General features: G+C 43.0%; 1 long non-coding RNA gene across 1 annotated transcript; it reads left to right on the top strand.

Annotated features, from left to right (window-relative positions):
• Window positions 1-5,714: 5,714 nt before the first annotated feature.
• LOC129734775 (uncharacterized) lies at window positions 5,715-16,533 on the top strand. Its single transcript, XR_008730378.1, has 4 exons — window positions 5,715-5,857; window positions 7,276-7,419; window positions 10,457-10,587; window positions 12,760-16,533. It is a non-coding gene; the product is annotated as an uncharacterized LOC129734775 (long non-coding RNA).
• The last annotated feature ends 1,137 nt before the right edge of the window (window positions 16,534-17,670 follow it).

Raw genomic sequence — 17,670 nt, 5'->3', positions numbered from 1 at the left:
TCTGAGATTTCAAAAAGTAATGCAGAACAGCATGGGAAAAAAAAACCCCTTGTAGTAGGTGTGTGACCCTCTGATACTGGTATGAACACACATTATTCTATGGCGAACTCTCTGTGAGTGTACACATGCAAAGCAGTGACACCACACCGTGGGCCAAGTTAGCAAACTATCAATGCCTTGTTTACTTTGGTGGAACTGTTACTCTTCTGCTCTAGTTGTGTGCTTGTCCTAGGCCTGGTGTATTGCAGGACCCCCTCCTAGCACAGGCACCCTTACTGGTTAGACAAGCCTGAGGGACCTGTGTGTGCACCGCAGCTTGTCTCCCAGTTCTGTGTCAAGACAAGACCCGAGCCCACACTGTTGTTCATGCTCAGGACCTGCATTAGGAAGGATACGCAAGCCTATAGGATGAAATGTTGCTACAGCACACAGTGATCCTGTCCTTTGATCTGGGTGGTGGTGGGGGCAAAAAACATGAGTACACTTGGTGTGCAATCTAGTTACCCAAGCCTAGAAGCCAAAGAATGAATTAGCCTAGAGAAAAAGCTGTCCTGCTTCTAAAACCTCCCAGGAGCAGGGGAAGGACTTGTCATAACTTGGATAAACCTCTCCAAAGCTACTGTGCTGCTGCTTTGCATTTAGAATGGGAGAAGCCATTCAGTGCCCTACAGACACAGTGGGAGAAATAATTGCTATCTGCAACACAAATGCTGATGTTACAAAACCCAAAATACAGGGAAGAGATCTCCACCCTAAAACAAGCAGTATGCATGCCTGATTTGGTATTCAGATGGGATGGGTGGGGTGGTTTTCCTGATTATTCTTTGGGGCAGGAGTGATAGAGGAGAGGCAACTTAGACACCTTGTTCTCCTTCCCAGAACTTCCCAGATTCAAGAAAATCTAGAGAGAGGGGTTTTAGATGGTGCTGGCTGAGACACCTGTGAACAGGGAAGCTGTATCTGGTGCCCAATGGTACAAGATTATGCATTTCTGAAAATAAGCGAATTAGGCTATCTTGACTTCTTCTCATAAATGGAATAACCTGCAATGCAACCTTTTACCATTGCTCAAGTTCAAATGGTGCAAATTTCTACACTGATAATCCTCCAGGGAACGAGCAATATAGGCAACAATTGGAAACTTTGTGAGACCTAAATTCATGTGTCTCTCTTCGCATGGGCAGGGCTCCAGAACTTGAGCTGACCAACCTCTTCCTTCCTTCCTCCCTCTGGCTGGCCAGAGCCAAGAGCTGGTTGCGTTTGGGGGTATAAATGTTGTTTATTGTTGAATTTGCCACAGTGAAAGGCAACTTTCACTGCAGATAGCTTGTCTATATTGTCCTGAGTGTTGCAAAGCAGCTCCAGCAGAGGATGGGGAAAGGAAGCTACTGCTCAGCTTTTCTGCATTGGCAGAAATATTGTTTGGGGCACTGAAGTAAGCTGGAATCACTGAAGTGTTGCTATCTCTGTTAATCAGACATGAGAAGCCTAAAACTGAGTGCTGGAGGTTAGTGAACATTGAAAACATTGGCTTGGGATTTTCACTGTGGGTATGGCAGCCAGAAATATCATTGCAGCATTCTGGGCTTGGAATCCTACCCTCGGCAAACATATTTCAAGCTTATACAGAGTGTACCACCATACCCATGTGTTAGAGTGGCATTATGCCAGTTCTCAAGGTGGTACACCAGCTTTAATAGGATGTATGTGCTAAGAAAAGACATTTTTAGTAGGGCAGCCTTCCTAGTACTGTAAAGACCAAATAGGCACCCAGAAGTCCCTTTATAGAAAGCTGCAGGGCTGTTGACACAGGATTGTTTGTCAGTGCTCTTATTCCCAAACAGTCAACTTGTAATGGGCTAGGAGGGGATAAAAGAGGTTGTCCTAGAGAAAAAAAAAAAAAAAGAGGAAAAAAAAATAAAGAGGAGCGGGGATTAAAAAGGCCTACAAAATCTATTAGTAGCACAAGGGACAACAGAACATGGTTGCACAAAATCATAGCCTTGAGGCGCAGCCTGTTAAGGCACAACAGTGGCAAATAATTACTTTTGGGCAAGATTTATCACAGCAGGTGAATAACTATCTCCTAATATATGTCATGTATTTCCCATAAACTGCAGGAGACTGGGTGAATTTTTAAATAAATACTGGCTTGAGCATGGTGTATTTTCAGACTTCAACTGTGTGCTTGCCCCCAGGACTTTATCTAAGTCCATGCTGAACATAATGTTTGCCATCACTTGCAACTTGATTATTTAAATTGGCAAAAGCAGGCTTGCCATTTCTCAGTGGTTGATCACAATGAATGGGTCACCAGCCTCCATGGTGCACTCTGATGAAAAATAAAAGGAAATTGATAAGAAAAAAGCCTGCTGTTACTATGGAATGTGCAGCAGGGTTGTTAGCAGGTATATGGCAGTTATTCACAGAAATCCTGCATATTCTTTTTTAAAGGTTTGGCCAGTGCTGTGCACGTGCCAGTGTAGTTGGGCAGAAATTACGTGTATGGACAGTCATTAGCATGTCCATTACTGCATGGGGGACAGATGCATCTTCCTGCCTACAGCAGATACTGGGAGAGTGAGGGGCTTTTCTGGTGAGTTGCTTCTTTCACCTATTTTCTAAATGTGGCTATGCGTTCTCTGCAGCTAAAAATGTAGAAACTAGCTGTCTGTTTTAGGAGTAGAAAAGCCTTTCATGTGGAAATTCAAAAAGGGAAATAACTGAACTTCAGGCTGACTACTAAAAGGGCAATAGCATCAAACAACATCTTCTGATCTTTTTTCAGTCTTATAATGCATTCAGCATGGTAGTTGAGTACACAATCGATGACATTGTCCATATCTTACACTCAACCTAAAAATCATGCATGATAGCATTATAGAGAAATAAAAACGTTCCAGGATCTAAAACATGAATCCTTCCATTGGCTGTGTATGGACAGACTGGAGAAGAGGAGCCTCTTCTTATTTTTAAGTCAAGAACCAAGCCCAGCACAAAAATGCTGAAATGGATTTTTTGAAAGCTCGTTCTAAAGGTCACACAGTGACCCAGTGTACTCAGATTAAATACCTTTATAGGTGCAGAAAGAGATCCATCGTAGGATTTAAGAACTACACAAAACTAAGAAAGCTGGTAGAAAAGGTAATTAAAAAGAAAAGTCAGAGAGCAGACTGCATGCAGGCAGGGAGATAGTAGTTTTAAAAACTGTATTCAAATTTAAGGGTATATTTCTGATTTGAAAGAACCTTTGAAAAGAGCAAAGAAGCCTGGATAACCAACAAACTTCCTTAAGTAGAAGGCTGTATCTCCCAAATTTTAGATTGTGCCAATCTATGGAAAGGAGAAAAAAACATAGATTTGTTAAGTTAAATATAAAATCATAATAAGACAATCAAGACAAGACTGTGAGGTATAAATGCTCATATGTGTTTCTCAAACACAGGAGAAAGCAAGAAACCTTGCAGCATCACTTGGCGACCAATGTGTAGATGGAGTCCTCCACAATAAGGTCCTGGCAGTAAAGCTGGCTGAAAAGTTCACCTCAGTACTGGCTGGCGGAGAGTACAAAGAGGTCCCCACACTGGCAGCCTCCGCCACAGAGAGAGCTCTGTGGGAGAGGTCTCAAAGTGGCGGGTATCTGCAGAATAGGCTCTGGAGCACAGCCATGAAAGCAGACAGCAGCAAACTGCTGGGAGTTCAGTGGTTGTAGAGACTGAAGTAAGGATTTGCTGAAGCGCTGAGTGTGGTAACAAATCACTCTTCATGGAGAGGAATGGTGGGTGACAGCAATTTCACCAGTTCTGAAAGGGCTCCAGGGGGGAACCTGGGAACCACCCTATGGCGGCTCCAGCATTGTACACAAGTTCGTGGAAGCAGTGACATCAGTAAACACATGGGCAAACGTAGAACAGCAGGAAAGAGTCAGCAGCATTTGGAGTGGGGAGTTGCCTTTATGTGTCTGTTACATCATTCTGAAAAAGTTACTGAGCGTGTGGACAGGAGCCATCTGCCTGACAGAGCTGGGTTTTGTGAAAACTTTCAGGATGATCATAGGTGAAAAAGGAAGCTCCTTCCAGAGGCCAATAATTGATTATAGTGCAAGAGACAGGGTGATCAGTTTTCACAATGCAGAAGGATGAGAAGCAGAGTTTCTTAGGCATCTGTGCTGCAAGGTAGTATTGGGTATGCTTGTAAATAATTTGTTAAAGATCATGAAGTAAAAAGTTTCACTGGTGATTATTAAATTATTAGAGACAATAAAAAAAAAGCCAGCTGAGAAGAGTTGCATGATAATGTCATGCTGCTGAACCAGTGGGAAGTATACAGCAAGGTGACATTTAATATGGATAAATGCGAAGTAACACAGAGAGCCAACCCCAATACAAAAATGCAGTGATATATTCTGCCCTACTTATTCAGGTTCTTAATGTAGCTGTAGATAAGTTTATGGAAGCATCAGCTAAATGGCCTGTAGTTGTCAAACAAAACCAAAGCAGCCCCTCCCAAGCTGACTGGTTCAGAATAACTAGGAGGGAAATAGCAAACTGAACAGAATACGCTAAAATCCTACATTATAAATCCCTTTGCACCCTCACCATGATTATGTCCAGGCTTCAGCTCCCAATATCCTAGAGACTAAAGCCTAGAAGGGGTGTAACAGACTTAACAAAAGATGTGAGAGGACTACAGAGATGAGCAAAGATTAAGAAAAGCTTGTGTACTTGAAGGGACAGGGTGTGCTACGGGTCTACGTGCTAGAAAGGAACTGAAAGAGGGGGTTATGAACTAGTAAAAGCATAAGTCTCTGGAGAAGCTGAATAGCTGACAATTATTCCCTATTAACCATAATATAAGAAACAGGAGAAATAAAAATAAATAGTTAACATTATAGACAAGCAAAGAGAAGGAGGTAATTTTTCATGCAGTATGCTGGAACTTGTTATTCTAGGATAATGCCAAAAATTTACCTAGGTTCAGAAAAGATTTTGACCAGAGAACTTACCAAAGCCTACAAAATACAAAGATACAGACTCTGGTTCAGGAGGCCTTTTTACTGCAAGCTACTGGAAGCTGGGAGGTTACGCAGTAGAAGTGTCACTGCATGCTTGCCTTGTTGTTTGCTGCTGGCCACTGGCAGAGACAAGATACCAAACTGGACAAGCCTGAACATTAATTACACCAGTCTTATAGGTTTGTGGGTTTTTTTCTCCCCACAAGGGTTGAACTGTACATAAAGCATTAGTAAGGACAGCTGACAGTGAGGGTGGTGAGGCTGGAGGGGTGGGATGCTCTAGCAAGCAGTATCCCTGACTGGTGGCATGTGGTGTGGCACATGCCCTGGGTGGTGTAGCAGTTGAGATGGCATTGCTCTGTAGGCATTGCTCTGTAGATGCCACAGAGATTAGAGGCTGCAGTCAGGCAGTGCTATGGTGAGTGTTGTGTATGACTCATTTGAAACAACTGTATTTCTCAGAGAATCTGTTACAAGTTTCTGTGTCTAAGTCTATTGTCAGATCTCATCACTTGGTCTGTTGGATGCTCTCCCTCACCTACCACCTATGTACACTGGTGTGCGTCACATGGAGATTAGACTCCTACATTGCTGGGTGAGCCAGACAGGACATGTAAATCTGAGAAACTTTTCATCACTTTTCCATAAAGGTTTCAGGGTGGTTTTTTTCTTTCTTCTTTTCTTTTTCCTCCCCAGGGACGTCTGCCTGAGATTATCAGTATCATAGTCATCTGAACAAAACAAAGATTTATTAAAAACACAGACAGAATATGAAATCCAAGTGAAAGAAACAGTTTGCATAACAAATCTCAGGATATTTTCATTTCTCATAAACTGAGCAAGGTAAGACATTTTCAGCTTAATTACCGAGAAAGAAGAAAAGCCTCTGCACAGTGACAGCAATACTCTGTCTCTCATCAGCTTGGGGCCTTCTGCCAGCATGACGCTGCTCTCTGGGGATGTGTATCCTCCTTTTACCCAACCTATCAAGTTACCCCACTGATTGGAAAACTGACATACCATGAAAGACAGTAAACTGTAAAGATTTCCTGTATTGTCTGAAAAACAGGCCACTGACTACATCATTGACCTTTAAGAATAATTAGCAGACAATATTCAAAGCATTTGTGATACCACACCTCACAGATCAGGTCATACAATGCTATGAAGACTCTTCTTAAAATATCCCCCAAATTTATTTATTTTTTTGTTTCCTTTCCTGTAAACTTTGAAGTACTGGTAGAAACACAGGCCTTCTCTTCTTTAATGTTAGTTTTGCTTATTGGCTCAAATCTACAGAGAAATAGAGAATTCTGAAATTTGTCGTGAAGATGAAAAACGTGCTACTTCTGAGAAATACTGTTTCAGGAAACATTAGAGACATATATTTTCAACCCACTCCTTTAGAAATAAATGCTCAGAACTGGTAGCACAATAACCAAAATTAGATTATGTATCATATTACTTGTTGTAAGAGGAAAGGACTATACGAAGGATGGTCCTAAATACAAAATTGGTTTCATGAACTTCGGTGTTTGTAAGTTCAGGTCCTAATTGGGAGCATTTAGATGTACCTAAAAATCATTCTTAAAAACAAAACAAAAAAGCCCCCTTCGATTGATGAAAATCAAGAAGATAACTCACTTTTCCTGAATAATCCTACATCCCCTATAGGCAAAGTAGCTTGATATGAATTTTACAAAGTTTCTTTGGCCATTGAAGAAAGTAGTTAATTAACAAGGGAAGAGACAACTTGAAAAAGGAATGCTTTGTTGAAATGAGCTGAAAATGAAGGAAAAAAAAAAGTTTGATCTTGGGTGATTAATGGTGGCTTTTCTTTAATATTTATTTAAAAATTATATCCTTTTCATAGTGGTCTCAGTATGCCACAGTAGCATAAATATTAGTACAAAAGCAGAACAATTTGGTAAAGAAATGCCTGACAGAAATAATTGTCAATGCTTATACTGATTTTTCTCCTGGCAGTTTCTCAAGAAAACACATTTTTCCAGTAAATCTGAATGTTCTTTGCTTTGTTTTCCTTAAATCTGTGTTTAATCCATCTTCTTGTCACACCTGAATAAGCTACTGATTACATGACAGTTCTCCTATTAAGAGAAAAAGGCCTGAGATGGAGGTATTAGCCCAACGCCAGGTCTATGCATGATTTAGCGGTGCGGTTTCCATTGTATCTTGCAGCTCAGGGTGATCTAATGGCTTGCTGCTGCTGAGAATGTTGATCCTTCTTTCTTTCCTTACAGCATCCCTAGCTACATGCTTCTGCTACATCTCCGTTGTTGAAAGTGGCAGTCACCAATACAGTGCTGGATCCTGAGTCAAGGAAGAAAATTATTTGTCTTACTTTTGAGATTGTTTTGATTATTTTGCTTTACCACTGACATCAGGTAGGAAGTTATGAAAGCAGATCTTTGTGTGTAATGTATCAGCACTTTCTGCCTGTGACTGTTTGACATACATCCAAAATGTTCAAAACCACAGGGAAGTTACAACACAGTGGAATCCTCTTAAAGGAGGGGTAAGTATCTTGCTCATGCCTGAAGTATTATATTGTTGCTGGAAACTGAATAACAATTAACCTAGCCAAAAGTCAGGCCAGACCTTTCTGCCATTGGTGTCAGTTAGAAAAATTCCACTGATTTTTGAGACGGTAAAGCCTAGCACAAAGGTAAGATTAATCCACCCTTTGCATTTAGTGGATAATGAAATGGACTGACTTAAAAAGTGGCCACTCTGAAGCCTCAGTTCATAGTGTCTGAAGCTATTTCATACTTTAACATTACCGCCTGATGACGTGCAGGTAAAGGAGATTTTAGTGTGGGATTTTTAACTGGTTGACACAAACTGTTACCGTAATTAGATGACACTCAGTCCAATCCCAACAAAAGGAAGGCTTCCATCTTCTGAGATGTTTACCTGGGTGTTTTTGCCACGCTGCCACAAACCTTTAAAAAAAGGATATCTTGATATAGGCCAGGGGATTACAGTTTCATCCTCATAACGTAATGAAACCAGAAAAGAACAGAATGGAGAAAATAACTTGGTAATAAAATATTTAAAGCTGTTTATGTTCTGTGGGAGTTTGAATCAACTTGGGTTATAGCTTTGATGATTTTTCTATGATGTTTTCAATAATACATTACAAAGTACTAACAAGTTTTAAAACAGTTAAATCTTTTACATTCAGAACCAGTTTTCTGTGTTCAGAATTATATTCAGACCCTAGGCATTTTAATAATGCTTTAAGAAAGATATATACTGAAAATATAGGTGCAGTGTTGTCATTCAAGCATAAACCTGATAAAATATTAAAATAAGAAATTTTTCCAGAAAAAAACCCCTGTCACTGTTGAGAACCTTTACAGTGAGAAAAGCCTTTTTTTTGAGCAAAAGATTGTTCAGTAGCAACATTAAATATTGAACAATGTTGAAGTGTATCTGTAAACAGCCTTCTTTAGGCTCATTGTAATGTAGATTTATTTTCTCCTCTGTGGAAATAATGAAATTCTATTTTAAACTAAGGACTGAAAAACAGTATGATAAAATCTGTAACTTCCCGTTATTACTTTCACGATTTGTTAAGCTCAGTGGAACTAGCAATACATTGTGAATAGAACATTTTAAAAAACTCCCTTGAATTCACCAAAGTGCAATTATCGTTTAAAAGATAAAGGAATTACAAAAATCAACATGCAGCTAGTACCCCATCAAATGAAATGTAGTCACATCTGCGAGATTTTTAACTACTGTTGTCATACACAACATCTACAGACATTAAAGCCACCAGAGAGAGAGTGCAGGATGCCCTGCTTTCATGCCAGACTATTTGTGTTTTGCGTCTAATGAGGCCGGGTAGTTAATCAGTTCCCCAGTTGTCACTCAATCGTAACAACACTTGTTTAAAAATAGTCTGATTGCGCATGTAATTAACGAGGTGCCTTTTGTATTGGTGATGGCACCATCACCTTGGCACTCTGCACAAGGCTGTTTGGGTGACTGGAGGCAAAGCAGGAGCAGAGCAGAGTGTGCAGTGGGGAGGTGAGCCAGGCAGCGATGCATCCCCTTGGCCCTGTGGGGGAGAGAACACTTTCCCACTGGCCTTGGGCCTGCAACAGCCTCCATGGGCCGGTGGCCGGCATGGTGTCATGCAGCCAGGACAGGCAAGGTGGGAAGGCTCCTCCACAGCTGGCAGCTGGCTTTGGCCTCTGCTCTGCTGCCAGACTGCACTCCCATGTTGGGAGAAGCAAAGGCTCAGCCAGGGTGGCCATCCCTGCCTAGCCTCTGCGCTTGTCTCCCGTTACCGGGAGCCGTCATCCGTCCTGGCTGTGCACTCCCCACACAAGGCACTGAGAATTGTCGACAAATGGCTGACTGGGGAGAAAAGCTTTGGTGTCCCGTGCAGGTTCCTAAGGTCCACAGTGCCACAACAGCCAGATGAAAAAATAAAGGCCTTTGCTGGAGAAAAGCAGTAACAATTTCCTGCAGGAGAAGCAACTGGAGACTCCTGAACCCCAGGGCCTGCGGGCAGTCAGGCAGCTCAGAGCTTTTCAGCCAGGGAAGCCATGGCCAGGGATCTGTGTGTGGTTATGCATGGTGACTCTTTTCCTGGGGACTTCTGTGCTGTCGCATCTTATTTCACCGCATTTATTTAGAAACTGTTGCTGTGAATTTGCATCGCACAGTAAATACAGCAGTGTGTCATGGATAGACTCTGGCAGCAGTTTATTATCATAATGCTGTTTGGTAAGCCAGTGAAGCATCCATCTGATTTCCTAAAGAGCCTTTTCTGCTTAGATTGTGGCTCTATTAATCTGTTCAAGCCAATTCTATAAAACCCAAACCATCTGTATTTGTGAAGATCAAGATTTTTCTTAGATTTTCTTTGTGTCTACTGTCAGTGGATGATTAAAAGTACTAAGGATTTACAGTGTAAAGTCTATATATTGGCATGTTACAGTGACCAAAGTAGCATCTCCCAATATTTGAGTAACAGCTGGCACAGTTAAGTCTGGCAGCAGAACAAATAACAGCTACAAATAATGGAAATAGCTAAGCTTTTGCAGTGCTTCAGCCTATTCACTAGATTTTTGCTCTATCTGTAATTACTGAAGTTTGCTTGTTAAATACATAGCAATGTTTAGTTAATGCTTTTTTATCAAGTATGTATGGTATTTTTAGGAAAATGATGAAGCAGTCACTGAAGATCTGTCCCAACAAGCTTGTTGAGGGTCCCAAAGAGGACTTGTGTAGGATTTATACTAATTTATACTAATATATCAAATTAACTTGGCTAATGTTTCTCTTTTTTCCCACCCAATTTTCTCCTGCCTCTCTTCTAAAAGTAACACTAACTTAGATTCTGCTGCATGACAGCGGCAACAGAAGAAGCATTACTTAATGTTTTTTATTTTACTGCACACACAGGAACCATACAACGCCAGGAAGCTCCTCTGTGACAGTGTCATGGTTAAATCTCAGCTGGCAACTGAGTACCAGGCAGCTGCTTGCTCACTCACTCTGCCCCCAAAGGGATGGGGAGGAGAATTGGGAAAAAGGTAAAGCTTGTGGGCTGAGACTAGAACAATTTAATAATTGATATAATAATAACAACAACTATTATAATGAAAAGCAGAGAGAAAGAGAGAGGAATAAAGCCCAAGGGAAAAAACCCTGAGGGATGTCCAATGCAGTTGCGCATCGCTGGCCAGTCCCCCAGCAGCAATCAGCCCCTCCTGGCCAACTCTCCCCAGGTTATATACTCGGCATGATGCTTTATGCAATGGAATATCCCTTTGGCTTGTTGGGGTCAGCTGTCCTGGCTCTGCTCCCTCCCAGCTTCTTGTGTACCTTCTCACTGACAGAGCACAGGAAACTGAAAAATCCTTGATTTAGAGTAAGCACTACTGAGCAACAACTAAAACATCAGTGTGTTATCAGCATTATTTTCATACTAAATCCAAAACACAGCACTGTGCCAGCTACTAAGAAGAAAATTAACTCTATCCCAGCTGAAGCCAGGACACAAACTCGGAATCATGCAGGTGACACAGGAGACTGCAGACTGCTAGTGCAGCACTTGTGTCAGGCTTGATCAGTCAAATCTGGAGTATCTCTAAGGGTGGACTCCAGCTTGTCTGGGCAACCTCTTCCAGGTTACCCACCTGCATGCTAAAAACTTTTTTACATGTGTTATCAGAATTTCCCGTGTTCCAACTGGCCAGTGTCACCTCTTGTCCTGTCCCTGTGGACCTCTGGGAAGAGTCTGCTGCATCTTCTCTGTGCCCATTTCCTAGGTAGTTGCTCCAGCGGTAAGATGCCCCCTGAGCCCTGCTCTCTCCAAGCTGAGCACATGTGGCTGTCAGTCCCTCCATACTGTCTCAGCAGCCTTGGCTAGACTTGCTTCAGTACATCAGCTGGAGAGCACAGTGTGGGCTGCACACGTACACAAACACACGTTGCCTGCGAATCCAAGCCACAATGCTTGGGTTTCCTTCCACATGTTCTTATGAAAGTGTGAAAAAGTGAAGGGTGGGCTGGGGCAGGGGAAAATGGTATCTCACATGGGTGACGTCATGGCTGGGTTGAACGTCCTGGCTCCATCCAGAGGGGAGCTGCTGTGTGACAGCCAACACGAGGAGCAGGGCAGGCAAGAAATGCACAAACTTTCTGTTGTTACTGTTATTTCCCTACTCTGTTTTAAGTAGCATGCTGCAGCGTTTGTAACTTGCCAACACAGTGTCACCTAGACTCTGGAAGTGTGAGCCAGAGGAAGTGAGCTCTGCAGTTGCATTTGGGTTACTGCTGCTGAGAACGGTTTCAGGACAAGCTCCTACAGCAAAGTACCCTCCTGAAATACAGAAATTTAAGGCATTATTTTCCATATGACACTGATGTTGACATTAAGGATTTGCTCAGCTGCTAACACACATTTTCCAGGTATACTGGCAGCACGAGACAACAAGCAGAGCTTGGAACATTTTTTTAGTTCATTTTATGTTGTTCATTGTAGTGAACCTGATTGGATTACTAATAGGAGATGGGTTGTTTTAACTTCTTTTAACATGCAATTGACACAGAATAGTTTGTGAAATATTTCCACATTAATGTAAAAAAATGTAGGAGATAATCTTAGGGGCCATGACACAGCAAAGAAATACAGCAAGTGCTTCATCTTAAGCACATGCTTAAAATCCATTTCAGTGTAGCAAAGCACTTAAGTGTTTGGCTGAACTGGGGCCAAGCAGTTTTGGCAACCACTTAGTTCTGAGGGAAAGGTTTTCTGTCAAGTTCATTTCCTTGGTGCCTGCTAATGTGCCACAATCTAAAGGACAGGACATGAATGCTGTCTGGCAGGCACTGATGATAGTGAAGGGCTTCATGCACTGCCTGGTTTTCCCTGCATGACCGTCGTTCAGGTACTAGGTGGGTTGCTGGTTTACTTGTTATGAAGTTGAGTTAAAGTACACCATACCCCATACTCAAATTTCAACACGCTGATGGGAAACACATTCTTAAACTATCTTTAAAAAGCATCTAGCTTTTTTGAAATGACAAAAAGTAGGTGAGGTGAATCTAGGCTGCCCATGAATGACAGCACCATTCCCACCTGCAGCTGGATGCCTGTGACATGGACAGATGCCTTTATTGGAGCTCATTGCCTTGGGCTTCCTTACAGTCAATAGGAAGAAAGAGGCACTTTCATGGCAACATTCATTTGACTTTTTCAGATGTCTGCTTCAGGATGATGAGATGAATTGCATTTCAAAAGCTCCTGACTCTCTCTGTTGGGGATAAAAGCATCCCAGAATGACTAGGTCAGATGAATTTGGTCCTTGTGTCTATAGAAATGGAATTTCAGAAACAAGCAGCAGTAAAACGCAGAATTGAAGTGATTGAAAAGTAAAATCCACTTACTTCATTAAATCCAATACAACCATCTGAAAATACCAGAATATGTCATGAGCCTCCCATAAAGCTTTTCTTATTAACAAAAAACCTAAAAGCTAAACAAACAACAAAAAAGTTTATTTTAATTGTTATTACTGTAATAATTGTAATTGGAATTTACTTCAAGCACAATGGGGGCTATAAGCTTTCTCACACTGGAAGAGTTCATAGCTTCATAGACCGTGATACCAAATATCATCGATTCATTGTGGGAAAAATAAAAACATTACTTAGGAAGGGTAAGAGCAGTATTAGTACAAAAGTTAGAATACAGTATTATATTTCAATCTGAGCTAAAAAATGAAATAAAAATATGTATCTGATATAAACAAATGTTGATGGTGCAATGCAGGAAAAAAGAAAAGTATATTACAAAACTTACGTTCAGAGCATACAGAAAAATGGAACTGAAAGAGACAGCACTTAATTTCTGATCTCATTCCTCTTAATCTCTCGCACACATTCTGAGCAGGAGATTTAAAATATCTGCTTGAGATTTGGAAGAGGTCTGGTACATTGTGATAGAGTGAGCTCCCTGAGTAGGGTTTCAAGAAAACATTGAATCCAAACTGGGAAGTTTTCCTGTTTACTGGCTTATTGTAACCTTGATTTTCCCATGATATACATATGTACCGATGAAAACATAAAATGCTAATTCTGTTTTTTGTCTGCTCAGCAGACCCTGTCTATCATCCAGCTGCTGGACTGCAAGAAGGTACCCTGCTAATTCAAGCTAGTCCAGAATCTGATGGTTCTGATCCTTCCCGCTAAAAGACATTTTTTGGTGAAATACAGTCTACCACTTGACATCAAGAAGCAGTAAAAAAAAAAAAAGTCCCTGTTGTATTTGGAAGATGTTTGAGCATTTAGATTATAATACCAAGGGGAAAAAAGACATATTAACAATTTCCTGAGCAAATGTCCTCCAAAGAGAACTGGTTGAAGGCTAAAAATAGGCACGTGCTCAGGTATTTTTATGACTTGTATTTGCCATATGAGAGAATTAAAAGTCAATGGACTGTGGGTCCATGCAAGACAGCAGATAAAGGTATTTCCCTTTTTTCCACAGGGAAGCATGCCTTGGCATTATTCAGCTATTTAGTGTGAGCGAAAGAATGGGTGGCAAGCACACGCATACATTAAAGGGATTCAATTTTTTTATCAGTCTGTGTAGTCAGCCCAGGATACATTGCTACTGGAGGATGTTGCTGAGGAAGCCGGTTAGATTTAGAAAAGGATTAGGCATTTGTATGAATATGAGTAATGTCTGCTGTTAGCTGATGAGGTTAAAGGAATTAGGAGGGATATCCTAAATCCACCAGCCCCAGGCTGTCAACTAATCACCAGCTGGACTTGGGAAGGAACCCTCTCGCAGCCTTTTTGGCACAGCACTGCACCTTTGGTGGGGCCAGTGCTGAAGCTTCAGAAGAATCATCAATCTCACGCTGCTCTCTGAGGCAAGATGCTTGTTCTGGTACAGGAACTCCTCCCGTTACACCTTGCAATATATATACCTGCTGGGAAGCGCTGCATCCTCATCGCTCCCAACTACATCCCATCTTACAGTTGTATGAAGCTTCATCTTTAACTGAGAATTGCCATACATAATACATATTTTATCTATTTTTTCTCTGAAAATTTTAAATAATTAATGGACCTTTGTAATATAGAGACCAGTTATAAATCATCTCAGCTGCACCTACAGATTGTTGATGCCAGCATTCTCAGATGAATTACATCTCTCTGGGGCCATCTATTATTCTAAGTACAATTCTGAAGAGGAATTATGCATGTAATATTCACAAGCAAACAAACAAGTAATCTCCATTGTGGATCTGATACTAAAGCTTTACAATCCAATAGGGTTGATATGTTAGTGACAGAGAGTACTAATTTTCTGCACCATCGTCAGACATCCTTTCATTCAGCTTAAGTACAGACATATTTTTCCCTTGGGGAGAACATGTTGATGGGAGCGCTATCTGCTTTTACAAACCCAGCAGTGTAGGTGCTGTAACATGGAAATAAAACCCCGCTGCTGTGGTTTGCGAGGCCCAGAGACAGACTGGCACTGCACATACCTAGAGCTCACTCTTCGTCATCGTGTGTTGCAGAAAGGATCCAGATTCAGAGATGTATGTGTATCACCAGTTTTATGGTGTTTGAATAGACACTCCGATTACAGTCATTGAATTACAGTCACCTATTTCCTTTTCATTCTATACTTCAGAAATATAAATGTGTGCGATAGTCTGTGCCAGGTTCTGGATAGTTTCCTGCTAATGGTCACAGCTGCTGATGCATGAGAGGATACAGGCATGCAGAGAACTAAGATGAGTTTATGAAATGGACTATAGAAGAAAATACTTTTATGACTCCTGAAATGATAGTTTGAGATATCCAAGTATCACCTGAATTTCTCAGAACTAGCCCTTTGGATGACTTGGACTCAGTGTACCTTTACTTTGTGGTCAGATGCCTGGTGATGAGGGAGGGCTTGTGTCATCGCAGACTGGCACCAAAGGCTACTGAAGAAGTGGCCTTTTCAGAAAAAGCCTGAAGTGACTTGTCCTCCTGCTCAGAGCTCCGAAGCGTAGTATGAAGAGCTAAAACAAGATAGAGGTAACTGAAGAGAAAGACCTTTGGGGAGGGAATGATTGAAGAATCCTTACTTTCTGTGATGATCAGAGAATCCTGACTTTCCGTGGCATCCAGGGGATGGGAGGTGGTGGAGCGGCTTCTGTTTAAGGCATTGAAGCAGGTGATGGAAAAGCATGGGAAAGAAGACAGATCCAGTTTTGAGAATGATCGGGGCTCAGGAGAAAGAGTAATAAAACTGCCTCTGTGTGAGAACTGCTGTGTGAGACTGGTGTCCCGGTGCTCCTTCGGACCTGACTGTTTGAGGGGCTGCCTTGACAGGTCCTCTGAAACAGAAGGGGAAACAGAAGCAGTGTCAGAGGATGGCGCTGGGGAATACCCTGCCTAGATGCGCTGGCCATTAACCACGTCATACGCAGCTCGTGCCCAGGAGACGTTCATGTGAGTACAAAGGCTAATGCCCCCGTACGCTGTGCTTTAACAGCTTGCCATTTTAGCAGCTCTTGAGCACTGCTGTCTGGGCAGAGGTCAGACCCTTCGTTCCCCAGTGAATGATGAATGATGTACCACATATCTATAGGATGATGTACTTACGTTTATCTAAAAGTTGGGAAACGTCCAAGGACCCTTATTGCTAACATGACGGATGTACTGATTGCTAAGTCCTTGGATTTGTCATCTTTAAAAAGGCTATCTGGTCCTAAGTTCCTGTTGTCCTGAAAAGTCCCCTTGGTGTGCATGACTTTGGTGGAGCGATCCCCCATGCACCCAGCACTGCCGAATAAAGATAACCTCCACTCACTCGAATATTGGTGACTGATTCTTTAAATCACCAGGAAGAGCTTTCGTAAAGGCTGGAAAAAAAACTTTATGCCTTACGGACTGCTTCTGGAACCTCTCCAGGAAAGGGATCTCCACTTTCCCTTTCCGCTGGGCTCTGAGGAGCAGAAGGCAGGTGTAAGGTTTGTTTGACCAGAGGTTGGGATGCCTGTGAAGCAGTTAGCTGAAAGGTCCTGTCATGATGTTTTTTTTGTTAGTGACCAGTTTACCCTTTGCTGTAAAAAGAAAGGAAGGGGGAAGTAGTTCCTGGGACACTGTGATTGTTTTCTGTTTGTGACAAGCTGGTTTCGGGGGCTGCTGTGCCCTGGTATTTGCCACATTACTCCTGTGGGACATCCCCAGGGCTTTGCTGAGGAGAAGACACAGGTACAGGAGATGTGCCGAGCTGCTTCTGTGCTGTGACACACACTCCTGTAAGGTGCTGCCGGCTTCCGTCAGTGTCACGGAGCCCACCTGTGCACCAGGCCCGCTGGAGCAGCCAGGGCTGTGCAGACCCCTCTCCCAGCTGTCAAGGACGGCCTTGTTTTGGGGTGCAGTGACAGACATTTTTCCTGTGTCATTGGCTCCACGTGGCTTATTAATGCATTGTGTACTTACTTAAATGTAGTAGAAATCAATTGTTGGGCTGCAAAAGCATAAGTGGGTCTGGGAACAGCTTTCATGTGAACTACAGCTCATTAGGCTCTGCTTAAGTACAATCCTGCTGCCAAAAGATAACAGACAATAAATGCCATTTCGGGGGGGGGGGGCGCGGGGCGGGGCGCTGGCTTCAGTAGCAGAAATGGGATCAGGGAGTCATTCAGAGCCGAGGTGTGACTTGGGTTTGCCCAGAAGTAACCTCGCTCCAAATGCCCAGAATATCTTGTTTCCTTAAACCCCAGGATACCGAGTGACCAAAAGCGACGGTGCATAATGGTCGGTGCTGAGGGGGGCCGCGGGCAGCCCCCGCTCCCCTCCGGCCGGCCCCAGGGGCCGCCCCGAGCCGTGTCCCCCGCCGGGCGGCGCCAGGAGCTACCCCAGCGCCCCTTTCCATTGCCCCCTGCCCCTCTCCAGGGAGCTGCGCGCCGCCGGCTGCGGGCATGGGCATGGAGCGGGGCCCCGGCTCCCGGTGCCGGTACGCCACACAGCGCGACGCCCCCCGGGCTGAGGAACGGCCCCTCCGCCGGGCCGGGCCGGGCCCCGGGCCCCGCTCCCGCCGCGGCCGCTCCCGCCCGCCGGGGGGCGCCTGCTGCCGCCGCGCGGAGGGCGGGGCG

The sequence above is a fragment of the Falco cherrug genome, chromosome Z, assembly GCF_023634085.1.
Source record: "Falco cherrug isolate bFalChe1 chromosome Z, bFalChe1.pri, whole genome shotgun sequence".
Lineage (NCBI taxonomy): Eukaryota > Metazoa > Chordata > Aves > Falconiformes > Falconidae > Falco > Falco cherrug.
Note: the sequence above shows the minus strand (reverse complement) of the source record. Positions and strands in the feature narration are given on the sequence as shown.